The sequence below is a fragment of the Hippopotamus amphibius genome, chromosome 6 (assembly GCF_030028045.1).
Source record: "Hippopotamus amphibius kiboko isolate mHipAmp2 chromosome 6, mHipAmp2.hap2, whole genome shotgun sequence".
Taxonomy (NCBI): domain Eukaryota; kingdom Metazoa; phylum Chordata; class Mammalia; order Artiodactyla; family Hippopotamidae; genus Hippopotamus; species Hippopotamus amphibius.
This window is the reverse complement of record NC_080191.1, coordinates 17,454,393-17,470,412: the sequence shown is the minus strand read 5'-3', so window position 1 is coordinate 17,470,412 and position 16,020 is coordinate 17,454,393.

Sequence of the window (16,020 nt, the reverse complement as noted above, 5' to 3'; positions counted from 1 at the left end):
TCCACATGCATGTGAAGGAAGAGTTTTTTATTTATTTAACATTATATAGTTGACATTTACTCTTTAATGGACTTTAGATGCGTGAGCCCATGCTTTTTTTTTTTAATAAATTTATTTATTTATTTATTTTATTGGTTGTGTTGGGTCTTCTTTGCTGTGTGTGGGCCTTCTTTTTAGTTGTGGTGAGTGGGGGCTACTCTTCGTTGTGGTGCGTGGGCTCCTCATTGCCATGGCTTCTCTTGTTGTGGAACATGGGCTCTAGGCACGTGGGCTTCAGTAGTTGCAGCACATGGGCTCAATAGTTGTGGCTCACGGGTTTAGTTGCTCCGTGGCATGTGGGATCTTCCTGGAGCAGGGATCGAACCCATGTCCCCTGCATTAGCAGATGGATTCTCAACCACTGCACCACCTAGGAAGCCCCAAGCCCATGCTTTTTTTAATCTTGAAAATACTTTTCAAAATAACCCAAATTTTACAGATCACAAAACTGAGGTTTAGATAAGTTAAACAATGTGTCCAAGATCTCATTTGGACAAAACTAATACACAAATCCAGATAACTGGACTTTATCTAGCACAGGTATCTTTTTTATAATTACTATATATTTGACATATAACATTGCATAAGTTTAAAGTGTACAACATGTTGATCTGATACATTTATGTATTTTCCATGATGGGAACAAGTACGATCTAGTCTCTCAGTAACTTTGAAGTTTATAATACTGAATTGTTGTCTATAATCACTGTGCTGTAGCACGGGTTCTAACCATTACAAAGCACTGCCAATGAGGATGGAAAGATAAGTTGTGAAGAACTTTAAACGTCCTGCAATAGAATTTGAATTTGATAGAATACAACCATCAAAGGTTTCAAGACAGAGAAATAACACAATCAGATTTGGGATATGGAAATGTCACTCTAGTGGCAGCATAAAGAATGGACTAGAGACCAAGAAACTCAAAGGCAAGGACACCTGTTAAGATTTTGTTGCAAAAGCACAGGCAAGAGATGGTAAGGCTTTTCATCAGGATGGTGGGTCTGCATAAAAAGAAATAGAACAAGAAGGTATTTAGTGGTTACATTAACAGACTATGGTGACCCTGGAAACAGGGGGTAGAGAATGAGATGAAGACCAGAGTCCAGGATGACATAATTTCTAGCCTGAGCCACTGGGGAGATGCTGAATCCCTTGTCAAGCATCAACCAAGGTGGAAATGTGAGAAAAGGAAGTTTGATTATGGATGTTAGTAAGTTCCCTTTGGGATATGCTGAATTTGAGGCACTCCTAGAAGTATATTTTAAGTGTTAAGGGGAGGTAAAGCCGCAAGAGAGAAACTTGCTTGTTATTGTCATGGGCATGGCTGAAGCCATGGATGTGAGTGAACTTAGCAGTGATGATAAATGTCATGCAGAGGTGGAAGAAGAGATCACCTAGGATGTGACCCTTGGGTAAAAGAGCTGAGATGAGGAAGAGAAGTCCACCAAGAAGGGAAGGAGGGAATGGGAATGGAGGGGGAGGAAGGAAGGAAGGAAAGAAGAAATGGGGAATAAAGGAGAAAAGTTGACGCAAAATAATCTGAACATCTTAAACTTCTAAAATATACTCTTACCCTTGATAGAGATTTGGCTTGTAACTTCCTCATATTTTATTTTCCCTCTCATTAATGGTACTTAAAATATGATTATTTTAATAGCTGAATAGGCATTACATTATTTGTAAATAACTAACAAAGAGATCGTCTAAGCAGCAAATTCTCCACCAAAGTCAATAATTTCTTGAACATATAGAGGTTTGTCACAGACTTTGGGAAAAACCCAAGAGCACTACCAAAAAATAAAGAAAAAAAGAAAAGAAAAAAAACTCTAAAAAAATACTTTCATATAGGAGTTTGGGCATTTTCTACCTTTGTTTCTCCATGAGAGCAAGTTCAGATCATCGAACAAATAGCATGGTAAATGTTTTTCAATGAAGTGAGAATTGCACCAGTTAAGCAACCATTGACAGAATTCTCAGCTTGTAACTTGTCTCCACTAATTAAAAAAAGAGATAAATATTTGCATTTCTGATAAATTACTGATAATCATCAAAAGTCATATTTTTCTAATACAAAAGTGAGTGGGGTTTTTTTGAAATACTTTTTTAAAGACATGAACATGAATTTATGTATGTGAGGAATTTTTACATACTGTAACACCTCATCAAGAGAAAGAGGCCTTATATTTAGTATCCAAGTGTGTGCTTTCTTGGCCAGTGTACCTAGTCTAGAAACAACCAGAGCAGGTGACATCTCTGAGTCTCACAGCCAGCACTGGCTAATTTGATCTCAAATGCATAATACTGGTTTAAAAGCCAGACTGTGGAACCGTGAATGACAGTTCCCTTGGCTATCTTCCTTCCCTCTTTGGTTGTTTGTTCTTCCAGTAGTTAGATTTCAATGCAAATCAAAATTATAGGCAATACAAATACCACAACAGATATTATCTTGCACTTGTTGTTTGAATAGGATAATAAAACTTAAGAAGTATGCATTAGCCATGTGTGGATATCAAGGTTCCTCACATTATGAAATCAATATAGTCCTTCAAGGTGTTGTGTAAATAAATTATAGTATATGAGCTAATATTTTAAGTGCCTGCCACTTAAAGGAATGTTATGTTTCTATAAAGTGTAGAATTTTCCAATAAAATAACCATCTCTTAGGTGTGTTTTCAGATGCCTCTGCTCATATCTTCAAAAGTGAATCAATCCCCAGTTGATATTTTTAAAGAACTTAAATTTTCAAACATTTGCCTTAAAGTAGAGCACAAGTACAGCCACACTGCTGACACCAACAAACCAAACCAGTAGGTAGTTTTCGCAGCCACTGCAGAATGTAACCGCTCTTGTGATGTGATGAGATTAAAGGACCACAGGATGCTGTGTAGGGAACGGAGTGCAGGTGGTTGGAAGGAAAGTCCAGTTAGGAGGCTTTTGTACTGGTCTGGAAAAGATGATGATGGCCAGGACTGGCATTGGGCTGTGGAAATGAAGAAATTCAGATAGATTAGAAGTATTTCTTGCGATCAACTGGACATGTTAATGGCTTAGAGGTGGGAAAGCAAAGCAGTGAGTGGAGATTATCGGGATGGATGAGGTGCTGCTTCCCAAGATGGGGAAGACTTGATAGGAGCAGGTTTGGGACAAGAATTCTTTTGGGGTCAAATTTGAGGTGCTTACTAGGTACCCAAGTGGAGGTCAGTTTTCTCTGACATTAAAGTACTGATGATAAAGTGTAACTTGAAGGGTTGTTGTGTAGAGTACAAGTAATGTATTTAATCACCTAGCAGACTGACTAGCCCACAGAAGGTGCTTCATAACACAAGCTATTCTTATTATTGGAAACACATAGAAAGTGGGTAATGTTATTGGGACTAGAAGTGGAGGAAAAATCAGAGTTATTGATTTAGACTCTGGAATCAGGTACGCAGCTTAAGTTCAAGGCAATAGACTTCTTGGAGCATCTACCACAACTCAGGTATTGCACTAAGCACTAGGAACAGATTTAAGAATGACACTATAAAACTCTTAGAGGAAAATATAGCCAGAACAGTTTTTGATATAAATCAAAGCAAGATCCTTTTTGACCCACCTCCTAGAATAATGAAAATAAAAACAAAAATAAACAAATGGGACCTAATGAAACTTAAAAGCTTTTGCACAGTGAAAGAAACCATAAACAAGACAAGAAGACAACCCTCAGAATGGGAGAAAATATTTGTCAACAAAGCAACTGACTAAGGATTAATCTCCAAGATATACAAGCAGCTCATGAAGCTCAATATCACAATAGCAAATAACCCAATCCACAAATGGGCAGAAGACCTAAATAGACGTTTCTCCAAAGAAGACATACAGATGGCCAACAAACACATGAAAAGATGTTCAACATCACTAATCATTAGAGAACTGCAAGTCAAAGCCACAATGAGGTATCACCTCACACCGGTCAGAATGGCCATCATCACAAAATCTAGAAACAATAAATGCTGGAGAGGGTGCAGAGAAAAGGGAACCCTCCTGCACTGTTGGTGGGAATGTAAGTTGGTACAGCCACTATGGAAAACAGGATGAAGGTTCCTTAAAAAACTAAAAATAGAACTACCATATGACCTAGCAATCCCACTCCTGGGCATATACCCTGAGAAAACCATAATCCAAAAAGAAACATGCACTACAATGTTCATTGCAGCACTATTTACAATAGCCAGGATATGGAAGCAACCTAAATGGCCATCAACAGGTGAATGGATAAAGAAGGTGTGGCACATATATACCATGGAATATTACTCAGCCATAAAAAGGAATGAAATTGAGTTATTTGTAGTGAGGTGGATGGACCTAGAGTCACTCTGTCATACAGAGTGAAGTAAGCCAGAAAGAGAAAAATAAATACCGTATGCTAACTCATATATATGGAATCTGAAGAAATGGTACTGATGAACCCAGTGACACGGCAAGAATAAAGATGCAGATGTAGAGAACGGACTTGAGGGCATGGGGTGGGGGGGCGAAGGGGAAGCTGGGATGAAGTGAGAGAGTAGCATTGACATATATACACTACCAACTGTAAAATAGATAGCTAGTGGGAAGCTGCTGCATAACACAAGATCAACTCAATGATTGGTGATGACCTGGAGTTGTGGGATAGGGAGGGTGGGAAGGAGCCGCAGGAGGGAGGGGATATGGGGATATATATATAAATACAGCTGATTCACTTTGTTGTACAGCAGAAACTGGCACAACAGTGTAAAGCAATTATACTCTGATAAAGAGCCTAAAAAAAAAAATGACAAAGACAGAGTTCCTTCTTTCATGAAGCTCAGGGCAAATTGTGGAAGTGAATGGAATGCTCAAAGGGCAGAAATTAAAGAAGAAAAAGAAGAGGTTTAAAATTAGTGAATCTTTTGTCCAACATGCAAAAACGAAGAGGAGCCAACAGAGAACAGGAGAGAACCAGGATAACAAACTAGATAAGCCAGGGTCATTGCCACCAGAGTAGAGGTGTGTTTAAACAATGGAGAATTGAAGGACATCATTACCTAGAAGGAAAGTTAAAGGTGAGTTAAAGCTAGGGAAATGTCAGAAGATAACAGGTGACTTCTGTCACTTTTATGTAGAGTGAAAGACCAGAAACTAGATTGCCGAGGATTAATTAATGAGAAAGCAATTAGAAAGTAGCGTCCCTGGGATGAAGAATGCCTCACAGCAGAAGTCTGACAGGGTAAAGAAGGATGGAAGGAAATAAGTGCAGTGCACCTGGCAGGACCTAATATTTAAGACCCAAGTCCAGCAAGGACATAGATGAAAGATTTTCACCTAACTCTCCCCAAGAGAGAAATTAAAAAGTGAACAAAACCCTGGCCTAAAAACAGCTAGAAGAACTAGGGACAATTGTCTGATGTCTTTTCCAATGCCTCATTTTATTTACACAGGCTATATATGTATATGCATAGACATACGTGTATGGATATACATACAGACACACACTTAAGGACCTCTTTTTATCAGTTCTCTTTACCTTATTAAAAAGTTGTGAAAGAGTAGCATAGACATAAATACAATACCAACTGTAAAATAGATAGCTAGTGGGAAGCTGTTGTGTAACAAAGGGAGATCAACTCGATGATGGGTGATGCCTTAGAGGGCCAGGACAGGGAGGGTGGGAGGGAGTCATGGGAGGGAGGGGATATGAGGATATATGTATAAATACAGCTGATTCACTTTGGTGCACCTCAAAAGCTGGTACAAGAGAGTAAACAAATTATGTTCCAATAAAGAGCTTAAAAAAAAAAAAGTTGGACCAGTGTAGCATAAAATCATGATTATAGTTTCAAAAAGAATACTATATTTTATGTTCTCATACTTGAGTTTTTCTTTCCTAACACTATTTTTCAGTCATGTTTTATTGTGAATTCAAGAGAGCCATGGAATGCTGGTTCTTTATTCCTGGTTTCAGTATTAACTGATGCGTATCTCTGAACAAATAACTAAGCCTCTGCAAGCTTCTATTTTGTTACTTATAAAAGGTAGTTGGAAATCTCCTTCCTATGGAAAAAAAGATGTGAATGTCTCTGCTTCAGGTCATCATAAGTAGGTGAAGGATGATTCTAAGCCTCTAAAAATTAAGGAATACTCTAATTTGAAAATTCAGTAAGCCTGATAATGCCAGGTTTTAGAGATGGATATAAAGGCAGACATGGTCAGCTTGATAGCCAAATCCACTGCTGGTGCTGCTAGTGAGGTCACTTAAGAACAGAGAGAAAAAAAGATAAAGCAACACAGGTCACTGTGCAGAAGGGTACACAGCCATGCTCTCTACATCACTAAAGGGAAAGTCTAGATAGAGATTTATATTATTTAAATGGAGAACATGTTCAACTAATTGAGTTACAGATTCAATTTAACATGTACAACTAGTTCGTAAAGTTGTGTAAAGATATGGCTATTTTCAGCTAAAGATATATCTATAGATATAGATGACAGGTAGGTAGATGATATAGATAGATGATAGATAGATAGATGATAGATAGATTGATAGATAGATAGATGATGGATGATAGATAGATGATAGATAGAGGATAGGCATTTTTTAAATGGCCATATTAAATATTTTAATGAATATCAGTAGTCAGTTGGGTTCCTACTCTGTGCCAGGCATTGTTCCAAACACTTGACATGTATTAATTCAATGCTCACCACAACCATACCAGGGGAGGACTATTATAATCCCCACCTTATAGATAAGAAAGCTACACAATGAACGGTTAAATAACTTACCCAACATTATACAACAAGTAATTGGCAGCCTCAGAATTTGAACCCAGGTAAGTTTGGCTCCTGTTCATTTACCTCACCATCACTCTACACTCTCCGCTACAAACACTTACTTACCCCTCACTATATTACAAGCATCCTACCACGCACTGGGGCACGATAGTGAACAAGGCAAATAGGGTCCTTGCCCTTACAGATTTTATAAAATAGTGGAGGACAGACAAACAAGCTATTAAAATACAGGATTCTAGGTATTGGCCTGGAGGAGCTACGCTGTGCCCTGGGAGCACACGGTCGGAGCACAACTCAGATACTTTTGGAGGAGGGGGAATCTTAGGGAAGGAATCCTTGAAGCAGTAAACAAAACCTGGAAAGATGAATAACAGGTCACCAGCAAAAATGAAGTTGGGGGTGAGAGGGTAAAGAGGGAGGACAAAAGAGAGAGAGAGAGAGAGAACCTAAAGGGCAGAGAGTACATGAAACATCTGCAGAACGGAAAAAGTACTTCAGGAGTTGGGGAAAGAGGCAAGAGATGGAAGGTGAAATCGGAGACTCCAACAGGAGTCAGAGCACACGGGGACACACCATGATTAAAACTTTGGATTCTGCTCTCAGCCATAAAGGAGTCATTAAACAGTGTTAGAAGTGAAGTTGCTTGATCATATTTGAAATGTATAAAGATCATGATGACTGCTGTGTGGAGCCGATAGTAAGAAGACAAGCACAAAGGCAGAGATCTGTTAGCAACTCAGTGCAGCGATGTAGGTCAAAGATCACAGTGGCCTGATCAGGACGTGGCCACTGGCAAAATGAGAAGAGGACACATTTAAGAGGAATTTAGCTAAGAAACACAGAACCCTGTGGGGAGGGGAGATGGGAAAGAGCTGTCAAGGTTGACTACCATATTTCTGGCTTGCCAAGTGGTCTTTTCCAGCAGGGTGTGGCAGCCTGATGTATGTTTAAAGGACGGAAAGAGCTAGACTGAGCCAGGGTAGGGGTTCTGCAAGCCTGTGGGGCAATGCGGCCAGTGGGTGGAGGTTGTTGGCAAAAGAATCATTTAAAGGATGGAGTATAAAATCTAAATTAGGAGAAAAAAGAGAGGGAAGTTAGAAGGTAAGGGGTTCAAGGAACTGGAGGTTCTTATCAGGCTGCGGAACAGATGCAGTGAAAAGAAACGATGGATTGTGGCCAGCAACTGGGATGTTGAAATATCAGTGTTGAAGCCGTTCCATAGAACACAGATTTAAAGTAATGCCAACGACACGAGACTTATAGATACATCAGAGGATTAGCGGGTAACTAATGCAGAATGGAGGAAGATATTAAAGGGAGGTGGGGTGTTACCTTCAAGTCAACGGGGTGTTGGGTCACAGAGGGGAGACAGGGCTGAATGGGGAAGAGGGTACTGAACACAGATGATGGATACGTCTGCCTGCCCTTCCCCCCCAAGGCTCTCCCATCCCCTCCAATAGAAATCATTTACTCTCTACAGTGACAGCAGGGCTGTGAGGCTTGGTGAGTTTGATTACCCCCAGTAAGGGCACAAAGGGCTATAGCAGCCTAGTCTCTAGAGAACCAGGAAACCAAAAGCCTATTCTCCTGAAACCTGAGTGACCCTTACCCAGGCCGTCAGCCTCTCAGATGCTGTGGTTTCTGCCTGACGCACCCGTAGAGCAGAGGAGGGGCATAAGGCCTCCTCTCACACTCGCATAAATCACGGAGGTCTTTATGCAGCCATGCATTCCAAAATTATTTATTGAGTGCCAGCTATGTGCCAGGCAGTACCGAGCAGGACAGATGTCCCACCGGCAAGCAACCCAGGCCTGCCTCCAAGGATGTGTAAAACCACCATTCCAGCTGGAGGGTGAAGAATCATGCCTGTGCTGGCCTGAAAAAGACACCGCACTGGCAGTGTAACTGGAGAAGTAATAAATAAAGCTAATGTGTGAGGGTTTTTTAAGTAAGCAAATTATCATAGTTCTCACTATTATTTTCTTGCTTGAATTCCTTGAAGGAAAAAAATGTAAATTGAACAGCATAAATACGCAAAATAGTTGGCACATAGGGGAGAATTTTTCTGCTTTTCCAAAGATTCAAGAATCATTTTTTTAATTGAGATATAATTGACATATAACATTATATTAGTTTCAGGTGTACCACATAATGACTCGATATTTGTATCCACTGTGCAACAATCACCATGATGTGTCTAGCTACCATCTGGGATGGATGGATGGATGGATGGATGGATGGATAAAGATGTGGTATATATACATACAACGAAATACTACTCAGCCATAAAAAAAGAAAGAAATCTTGCCACTTGCAACAACATGGATGGACCTAGAGGGTATTATGCTAAGTGAAATAAGTCAGAAAAAAAAGACAAATACCGCATCATTTAACTTACACGTGAAATAAAAAACAAATGAACAAAAAACCCAAAATTCATTGATGTAGAACAGAACGATGGTTGTCAAGACTCATTCCTGAATTATAAGAACAAAAGTATTAAGCCTATGAGAAGAACTATAACGGTATATATGCAATCCAAATAAGTCACAATTTTAAGTAAATAATCATATATATGTATTAAAAAAAAAACCCTAATAATTTAGACGAAAGACCATGATTATTTTAACACCTTCCCAAATAACAAGTTGAAGACGCCCAAGCTGCACTATTCATAAAAGAAACTATGTAGTCCTTTTAATTTACTTTCCAAAAAATACCCTGCAAATTGTTTGCTAATAGAACGATTCAAATTTCCCTTCTCTATTGATAGTAGATTTTATTTTAATAAATTTATAAACATACAGCTCATTAAAATCTTCAGTCTCCACAAAACCTACAGAACATAATGATAATTTTGACACCAAACAGATCACAAAAGGAAGTACATTTTTGTTTTCGTTACACCAGCACAGTTATAGCACTCAGCCTAAAGCTACAAGGAAAGGTGTAATGTTTTCTCTGCCTACCTGATTATCATCTTATTTATCAAAATTTAATTTGAACATATTATTTCAGATCAAGCTAACATTTTAGCAGACTAAGTCTTGGCCTACATGCTCCTGAATAAAATACATATTATCTGTGTTCTCCATAGAACTAATGGTGAGAAAAAAATCTCATATATACATACATACATATATATTTGTGTATGTAATGTATACATGAATATTGTACATCTCTAGTACAATAACACAGATTTTTTAAATGGTTATAGAGATTCAATGACCTATCTATTAGCATTCCTAACATTAAATCTCTAGGTAGTTTTAAGTGAACTTGAACTCGATTGTTTCTTAGTTCTGCCTCAGAACCCCATGTTCATGTGCATGCAGTTTCCACAGAAGCGGAAATGTGGATGTTGTGGGTCAGTGAGCATTCCTTTCCAGGGTGCTTCTGAGATGAAGCCCTGCGATTAACACACTGCCCTTAATGATGGGCGGGGGACTAAGCATTCCGAGATTGGCCTGGATTCTTGCCAGAAGGGAGAGAAAGGGGTCTTTGTATGTGGACATCTGAAGGGCGGGCATAAACATGTTAGTTGATACTTAACACCCAAAACCAGTGCCAAAACCGTTAGCTACCCTCAATAGCTTGCTCTGGTTTCAACTGTCCACGACAATGGCACAGCCACCTCGATATACAAAACTTGCTCTTTAAACATCCTCCGAGGAATTCCCAAAATAGCAGCTGTTAGAAGCAAACAGACTCTAATTCATAGACATAAGCGGACCTTCTAATGTTTTTCTGGAGACAATTTTCCTTTTTTTTTTTTCCCCTGTACCTACGCGACCATCTCTGCATTTTTAATAATTGCCTTGTAGATTACGTGATGCAGTTCCTCCAGGCACTTGGAGAAGGAGCCGCGGGATCCACATTCAGATGAAATTGCTAGTTTTTTCGGCAAGAGGCCCAACTAATTTATGTGGTAAATTTTTTATACGTTTCTCCCCTGGTTTTCCTTCCCTGCTGTCCTCGTCCCCTTTCTTCTTCAGCACATTAAGAGATTCTGTGTGCCTGCAGCCACATCCGCCCTGGTGGCTGACAGCGGAGAAGCCAGCCCAGACTTGCCTGCCGGGAGCCGGCCCTGCGCGCCGCCTCAGCACAGCTCCACTCCCTGGGAATCCCCTCTGGGATCTCGTCTGCCACCCTTTTCCACCAGGCCTGGATCTAATCTCACACCTTCAGTAGCTTTTGTGGGCTCAGTGTAGTTCCTGGCAGACAGTTATCTGTGTTACATAAATTCCACCCGGAAAGTAAGCAACCTCCTATCTCTAGAGAACCTTAGGCCAGGCAGACGGCTGCCATGGCGGCAGCTGCAGAAACTTCGGATAAGAGAATAAATCGGTCTGCTTGCAATTGCAAGGGCTTTGATTTCCTTCTCCCCATACTTATTCATGCAAAATAGTAACTCTACATTAAGAGAGCTTGGGCGATTTTTTTTTAGTAAGACAAACGCCTATATAGGGCAGATGGTGAATACATTTTCAGAAGAACTAGGGTGTAACTCTGAAATGTCAGTTTTCAACAAGCAGCTCAACAAACAAGCTTGGCCATGATAGGACATTGGCATCAATGTGGATGTTTATTTAGGAAGGCAACATCCCTGCAAACATCAGCAGCTCTAAATAGATCATTATTCCTAATGAGGAAACCATTTAATGGGGACTCCTACAAAACACTATTAAACTTGAAACTACTTAATACATTGAAAACTTAGTTCTAAGAATACATAATAGTTTTTAAATAGAAAAATGATAACATATAATGTGGCTATTAATAAGACTTAAAACAAATATTTGTTACTCTTATCTTTCATAATTTTTCAAATCATCACTATTTTACAAGTGATAATGTTTAGAAATTTTATTTAATAAACTCCTATTTATCTGCAGTAGAATTACTCCACAGTGTACTTACTCCACAATGTATTACTCACCACTCCACAGTGCTACAGTGAGGAATGACACACTTTTGGTGTAACTAGAAATTCTAGTAAAGGTGAAAGCAGACATTACAAACTTAACAAGCCTTTGTGTGACCTAATTGCATTAGAATATATTAGTAAGGTTGCATATTGTAGGTTTTATGTTTCATTAGAAAGGTCATCCCTGATTTGGGTGGAATCGTTAAAGAAAAGAGACCACATTAGCAGAGTGCTCTAAAGGATGAATGTATTTTGCTTCATTAAAATGATCTCACTGTAACTTCATATTCTGATTTCACAGTAAGAAGAGACAGTAGGACAGCTTGGAAGTCCCAGATTCCGCACTCCTCGTGTTGGAAATGGATGGTTAATTACCCATGACATTGTTTCTCCGAAACACAAACATAACACTGTAAAAACAGCCCACCTATTTGTTCTGATTACAATCAAAGATATCAGCCCCATGACCTGGTAAATCATAGAAGACCTTACCTTCCAAAGCCTAGGGTTCTTTAACATCTGAGCCACTGTGTTAAGAAATCTTATGCTGGTCTAAAACATTACAATGTTTAATCCCATAGTTATTATTGAAACAAATACAAGGTAGAATCCTAAATGTTTTTATGGATTTAACAAAAACATAAGCCTCAATAATCTTCAATAGGTGTTACTTGTAATTACACCAGGAAGAAATGTTAGTTGTTCTGTTTCTATCACTCATGTCAAAAAGACATAAACATAAATAGTTATCCATTCTAGTAAGAATTTTGTTGGAATTCATAAATCCTATAAAAGGATAATAAAGTATCCTGTCATTTAATCTCCAGATTACATGGGTCTACCCTTGTGTTTGGTTCCTTTTGGTTACAAAGAGCAAAACATGGACATTATCTAGTATGATGGGCCTTACTGTAAGGATGCCCAAAAGGGTAAGAATCAAGAAAAATTTTTCCAAGCAAGACATGTGAAGATGCTAGCCATCACTCAGGATCCCACTGTAACACCTGCACGCCATCTGCCATTGGGAACCTCGGGTTCCGGCTCCTTCTCTCTCTAACGCAGGCCTCTGCTCGGCTCCTTTCAGGGACTCTCTTCGTTTCAGAGCCATCCTTTTGGTCTCCAACTCTTTCTGTTTATTATAAAGTCAAGCTCTTCAAGAACAAGAATGCCATTTGGGTGATCAGTCCTCATTCAGATGACAGCAGCCACAGTGGAAGAAGCTCCCTTACCTGGACGTTCGGATGCTGACCCAGAAGACGGTGCTTGCATTTACCACAAACCGAACTCTGGCTGTGGCTGGAGTAGCAGTCACGTGACAAAGCAGGAATGATTATACAAGAAATTACTTGCTCATAAGGGGACTGTGGGTATGTGGTGAACACTCATAGCACCATGAGCACTCATCCCCTCGATACACAACAAAGAATATCTCACCAGAGAGCCAGCTTCAAACTGCTTACTACCTGCGAGAGAAGAACTTAGGGGACTTGCTAGCTAACCATCCCTCTACAAGGTGGATATCAGAAGCTCTCAGTGGTACCATATTTTCTAGACCCCTATGGAATTGCTCATACTGAACTATTTCGCAGTCTTCCCTTTGCTTTCATTTATATTAGTGAGAAGAAAAAAAGTCTTGTTTGGGGGAACTCTTTATTGCATTGGCTATAGGAAACACTGTTGAGAACACCACTCAGAGCCTTCTCCTATGCAACTCTATGAAGGAAATTTCCTTTAGGGATATGTACTAAGAAAAGTTTTATGTGCCCCAGAGAAAATGTCTATTTCGCCATTTTGAACAATTGTCCAATCTTCCCTTTTTTCACTTAGGCCACCAGAAAGTTTAAACCTAAATATGGAGCATAGCTATTTCAAATGTGTCCTATTTTGTTTCTAATCTTGTCTCTTGTTCTAATTCCTATTTTCCTTAATCTTACTTTTTAAATGTTTTGTATTTTGCCATTCTTTGTGTAAATTAATTCAAATCTCTGAGGAAATAAACAGCGTATAACAAGTTATATTTGTAAAGACATATATGGCAAAATACAGCCTAAGACACAAGAAAAGGGCACGTTATTTAAGGTCCCTTGCTATCTGTCTGTCCCATGGAACAGACAATTCAATGCAAAACTACTGCAGAGGAAGACCTCATGGAAAAGAACTATCTTAAATTTAAGTAAATATCATAAGCAATTTTATCTATGAAAAATTAAAAGCATTTAACCTCTATAGACTTTCAAACACCAATCTATATTATCGTAATTAGTACCTAATCCTATACAATGTATTAGTCAACACCATTTCTAATGACATTTTTGCTGTGGAACGTATTGTATAGAAGTAAAAAACCAAATTAAAATGGACCACATAGTGGTAACATAAATAGAAATTTATACAGTGTCCATATTTTGCCAATAAAAGGGGAAGGAGGGTAATCAACACGATTGGGTGACTTTTTTGTGAAAGAGAGGGAAAGAGAAAGCAAGAGGGAGAGAGGGAAGGAGAGAGGGAGGGAGGAAGGAAACTTAAAGGCTTAAAAACTCTGTTTCCTTTGTTTAGTCTATACCTCGGTAAGATCGCTTAAGTACCTCCTATGTCTAGGACAAGAAGGAGCTATAGCGACAAATGGCTGTCACTGAATCTGCTTCTCCGGCGTTCTTACATAACAGCTTGTCCACTACTACATAATTTTCTCTTGTTTACCCTAAACCACCATCGATCTCCACAAAGAGGGCTTTAGGTAAGTAGGCAGCCAAGGTTCAAAAGTAGTCCAGTTTTGAGGAAAAAGGAAACGTCCCAGTCAAATGTGCAGGTATAACACCAAAAACTTTCTCAGATGGAGCAAAAGAATCATTTTATGTTATCTTTGCAAACAACGTCTCCCTGTATCTCACACAGACACACACCCTTGTATTCTCCCTGCAGACGAAGGGAGATAATTTGCTACATCCGCGGATCCAGGTGACGCGCCGCCAGAACATCAAACGCGAATAACGCGATTATACTGCGATACTCTTTCAAGGCAGAAGAATTTTCAAAGTGATAAAGGAGACTCATAAGTTTCACATCTCTCTCTAATGAAGATGAAAATCATGTTAAACACCAAATACACTTGTCTAATTACATCAGGAAATACTGTTCTGTATTTGCTAATGAAATGTGATGCTACTGTGTTCACTGAGAGCCAAAACAAAGTGAAGATATAACATTCTAATTACAAAAAGGCAATTGGTAAAATGGTTGTATGCTTTGAACTGGAATAAAAATTAATAAAATTATGTAAATACAAACACAGTTACTGAAAACGTGACACTCTAATTTTAGAAAAGCCACAGAACGTAATGACTTAAGAAACTTCAAACCATTTTTAACCTCATTCTCTTCACAGAGAGGAGACTCATGAGAAGATTTTTGTCTAAAAGGCTAATATTTGTTTTAATATATTTACTTCATTGCTTTAAGTATGAAAGCCACTCCATATCCTTTTGGCAGTAAGGGGAAAATCCTAAATAAATAAATATGTAAGCACAAATTTTCCATCCACCAGCATAGAATCCTGCCATAATGCAGGAGCCAGAGGACACACACAACCCCCTTATTGTATGCTTTCCAAGTTTCAAGAAAAAAAGATGCACCACACATTACTATGTACACAGAGAACAGGAGTCAGCCCCCATGATCAAATCCATGGTATAACCAGGTGCCTTGTAATAGGCCCTTAACGTAGCTTGTACTTAGTGATTCTCTACAGTGGGCTTTGTTCTGTACTGATTTTTCATCCTGAAATCTCTTCCGAGTGTTCATGTTGACTCAAGAAATGCAGTGTCTTTAAAATTAATCTTAGGAATATATGTTCTATTAAATTTTCTAATAATTTAAACATGAAACTCATTATTAAAATTCATATAGCCTACTCCCACATTTTAATTCTTTAAAATTAATGTTTTCATTGGCTGTGACAGAAATCAGTGAAATGATAAGCTTTCTCACTTTCGTTGCTTAACAATATCTTGATCAAGAAGTGAATATGGCTCTATACCAAATAAGCAATTTAAAAACTCTTCAAACATTGTGTCTCTGAATCGTCTGAATAAATACCGTATTCTTTACTAACAGTCTTCAATGATAAATATGCTTATTTGCAATACATTTACTCAAGGAGTTATAAAGGGACCAGAGATAATGTAAAAGGTCCCTACTTGCTTTAGTATGCAGGAAAAAAACAACTACTTCAAGTCTGAAAATATATGATGGAGAGTATATCTTCT